The sequence below is a fragment of the Sus scrofa genome, chromosome 7, assembly GCF_054392235.1.
Source record: "Sus scrofa isolate SSC_HxYL_T2T_F1_AM1 chromosome 7, Sscrofa_HxYL_maternal_Yorkshire_Landrace_v2.0, whole genome shotgun sequence".
NCBI lineage: Eukaryota > Metazoa > Chordata > Mammalia > Artiodactyla > Suidae > Sus > Sus scrofa.
In genome coordinates, this window is record NC_139389.1 from 89616657 (window position 1) to 89621186 (window position 4530).

The 4530-nt window shown below is 35.5% G+C and overlaps 1 pseudogene; it reads left to right on the forward strand.

Annotated features, from left to right (window-relative positions):
* Positions 1 to 1840: 1840 nt before the first annotated feature.
* On the forward strand, positions 1841 to 2814 carry LOC100625636 (olfactory receptor 4K15-like; annotated as a pseudogene).
* Positions 2815 to 4530: the final 1716 nt, after the last annotated feature.

Below are 4530 nucleotides of genomic sequence, written 5' to 3' on the forward strand. Positions count from 1 at the left end.
AGGAGGAACCTGTGAGCCACCTAGCAAAATCTATGATGGCACTAATTTGACCTAAAATATTACAAAAAATAAAAAAATTGAATTTATTTGGCCCCACTTAGTAGTGCAAACTCATTCTTCTCTAAGTCAGACAACACCATCTTCGGATAAGTATTATTATCAGAAACAAAATACTTATTCTGATCTGAAATAATACATTATTAAGAATGCTTATGTATGCATAGTCTTTACTTTTGATTAAAGATTTATCACATCTAAACTTTTAACAAACATTTTCAGTGTCTCTCTGAGGTAACATTATGTTCAATGCTTTATATATGAGAACAATAAGCCCTGAAAGGATAAATGACTTGATCAATGTCTGATGACATGGTTGTGATCTTAACTTATATTTTCCCAATAGATTTATGTTTCCATTATAGTATAGCATTTTATTGGGTGTAAGAAGTCCTTTTCTTAGATGATAAATCTAATCTTTTTTAATCTAATAAATAATGCACTAGAGAACGATGGGAAAAGAGGGTTCATTGCCCTCTCTAAATAGAACAAGGGATCATGATATTAGGTAATGATCTTCATGGGGGAAAGATATACCTAACCGCTCTATCACTAGATATACCTAACCTAGCTCAGTGCCCAGGAAAAAATAGGCATTTAAATTATTGTAGAGTGAATTAACTAAAAAAGAATGGATTTATATTGCAGACAAACTTGGAGCTTTGGTTGCCCAACATCTTCATTTTAACATTTTCAAGAGTGTAGGTGTTGACTTAAGAGATTTTCTGAGGTCACTGAGCCATTCTGTGCCAGAAGAGGGAAGGAATATGTCTATATGTTTATCCTTCACATAGCTTTTCCTTTGGAGCAAACATGAGACCTAAATTTTCTTGTTATACTCATGGCCACTTAGTATAAGGGGAAAAACTGAAAAGATGTAATTAAACACTCATTTCTTCAGAAAATCTTGTTATATAAAATATATAATCATCTTTGATTTAATGCTGAACTGTGAAAGACAGTTTCTGAAGAAGCCAATGTCAAAAACTATTTTACTAGCAGTGAGAAGAGAGCTTTAAGTGCTACAGCAGGAAGATGTTTTCAGAACCCAAGAAGGGAAAGAGAAAGAGTCACCTCTTGTCTGGGCAGCCCAGGAAGCCAATTACTATCACCTGAATCAACAAACCGATCATTACCAGCAATACAAAAGCCCCTCCAATGCCCCTCCTGCCCCTTTCCTCCCATCAAGGAAAACCACTATCCTGGCTTCAAATAAAAAAGATTTGCCTGTCTGTTTTTAAACTTCATGTAATAGAGTTATACTGCATTGACTCCTTTGTGTCTAATTTTTTTGCACATTAATTTTGTGAAAATCTATCTCCACCTGATAGCAATTCACATTTTTTTTCTTTTGTTAAGAGTTCTTACACTTAATGAAGGAAAAAATACAGATTTTTATCTTCACAAATTAAAATGGTGAATTTCTGTGATATAAAAATAAAGTTTCATATATTCTTTTGTAATTTTTATTTGCAAAAGAGTTTATTTGACTTTTCAAATTTATATAACTAAGTGAATCAATGTGGGGTGAAACATCCCAAACACCACTGTCCTTTTCTAAAGGACTTTTGGTTCAGTGTTTCATTCTGGCTCTGTTCTTTTCATTTTGATTACTAGAGTACTATCTCTATGTCGGCATGCCTATATATATATTTATATATATGTATATGTCTATATATTTGAGTAGAAACTAGACTCCCTAACTAAACTAGGAAATTGAACTAAACTTAGTTCATTAATTGATTTCTATTTCTCTCCTATTTAGATAACTGGAGAAATGTCAATGAATGAGACAAATCATTCTTGGGTGACAGAATTTGTGCTGCTGGGATTCTCTGGCTCCCAGGAGCTCCAATCTTTCTTGCTTTTCATATTTTCACTACTCTACCTGGCCATTCTGCTGGGCAACTTTCTCATCATCCTCACTGTGACCTCAGATTCCCGCCTTCACACTCCCATGTACTTTCTGCTTGCAAACCTCTCTTTTATAGACATATGTGTTGCCTCCTTTGCTACCCCCAAAATGATTGCAGACTTCCTGGCTGAGTGCAAGACTACATCTCTTGAAGCCTGCCTGGCCCAGATTTTCTCTGTTCATCTATTTGCTGGTGGTGAAATGGTGATCCTTGTATCCATGGCCTATGACATTATGTTGCTATATGCAAACCTCTCCACTATACGACAATCATGAGCCGCCGTGTGTGTATTACTCTGGTCCTCATTCCATGGGGTGTGGGCCTCATCCATACTACCAGCCAGCTGGCATTTACTGTGAACTTGCCTTTCTGTGGTCCTAATCAAGTGGACAGTTTTTTCTGTGACCTCCCTCTAGTGACCAAGCTGGCCTGCACAGACACTTACGTTATCAGCCTACTAATAGTTGCAGACAGTGGCTTTCTTTCTTTGAGTTCCTTCCTCCTATTGGTTGTCTCCTACACTGTGATACTCATCACAGTTAGGAACCGCTCCTCTGCTAGCATGGCGAAGGCCCGCTCCACACTGACTGCTCATATCACCGTGGTCACACTCTTCTTTGGCCCATGCATCTTCATCTATGTGTGGCCCTTCAGTGGTTATTCGGTTGACAAAGTCCTTGCTGTGTTCTACACCATCTTTACTCCCATTTTAAACCCTGTTATCTACACTCTAAGGACCAAAGAAGTGAAGGCAGCTATGGCAAAACTGAAGAGTCGGTATCTGAAGTCTGGCCAGGTTTCTGCAGTTATAAGAAATATCCCTTTCCTAGAAATGAAGTAAATTTATAGGACTGTTACCACTATAGCTTTATCTCTAGATATTTACAAATGAAGTCTGTGATGTTAAAGCAAATAATTTTGACCAGTGAGAGGGATTAGCTTGAATTGAAGAATAACAATGACAAAAATGAATGAATTTCACTGATTTTCATATTTTTCCCTCCAATGGGTGCTTTTCTTTCTTTTTTATGTCCTATTTTGTATTCAAAACTTTTAAAGATTCAGGCTTCAAAACACTGAGAATGAAACTTACTTATAAGTGGTAATTACATTGTACCCCTCCCCTCTCAAAACAGTTCTGCTCAGATGCCAGTTTTGGAATAATAATAGGTATATATTTCTAAGTCATAGAAATAATACATCTATTTACATACCTAATGTATGATATACCTAGTTAAGAATGTAATTCTCACTGTACTATATAACTGACAGCACATAAGGAGCTATTCTATGATTGTTGTTAATTTACTTCTTTTTTTTATTTTTTGTCTTTTGTCATTTTAGGGCCACATCCACGGCATATGGAGGTTCCAAGACTAGGGGTCTAATTTCAGCTGTACCTGGCAACCTATGCCAGAGCCATAGCAATGCCAGATCTGAGCCAGATCTGCAACTTACACCACAGCTCACTGCAACACAAGGTCCTTAACCCACTGAGCAAGGCCAGGGATTGAACCCACAACCTCATGGTTCCTAGTCAGATTCATTTCCACTGTGCCTTGACAGGAACTCCTGATTGTTGTTAATTTATGAGATATAAAATGGCATGGTTATCCAGAAGAAGGTATTTATAGTCAATACTTTCACAAATCTTTATTCAAGGTGGCTGCTTAATATATGTTATTTATGGGAAACAACTCATGGAATAAATTTATTCATCAGTATAATCTGTACTTGGTTATGTTAATTTCCACTTAATATTGTTGAAATAATCTGGGGAATTTCAGGGGTGTATTACAATACCCTACCACTTGTAGGCACAATGATGAGAGTTAGTATCTTAGATAAAATACTCTTTCCTTCCCAGGTCTCCATGATTTCTACCTTCTCAGATATGGCAGCTTTTCATACTGATACCTGATACAAACTATTATTTTTCTACATGCACTTTTTTACTTAGTTAACATCTTATTTTTATATTGACTACTAATATCCAGAAAATGACAGAATCCTATTTCAAGGCCTTTAGGATACTCATGAACTTACCCTTCCATGATCACCTACAAATCAATATTTTTCTAGGCTTCCCCACTATAGGTAATTTGGCCTTTTCCTCTTTTATTGTACTCAAGGCTCCTCCTATATTTTATACTGTGTTCTGATTTCACAATATGTTATAATACTGAGTTTTTTCTAATCTTTTTAGAGTTACCTAATGGGATTCTATAATTACTATTACTGAATTTTTTTTTTAAATTTCTGAGCCAAAGGGAAAGAAATCAATTTATTATGGACATAACAAGATGAAAATGAAAACAAATGTGCACGAATATCCAAGTATTTTGATGTACTCAAGCTTTTTACAACAATACAAGACTAATAATTCTACATTACTTTTGCACACTGTTCAACTTTTATGTAAAAACCAATGATATATCATTGTGCTAAGAGTACTAACTGCAACTTAATTGATGCTGTACAATAAGAAATGTGATAAGAATTTTACATGTCTTTTAAGCTTTAAAATATGTCTATGAGATATTTGTTCTGCTCATTT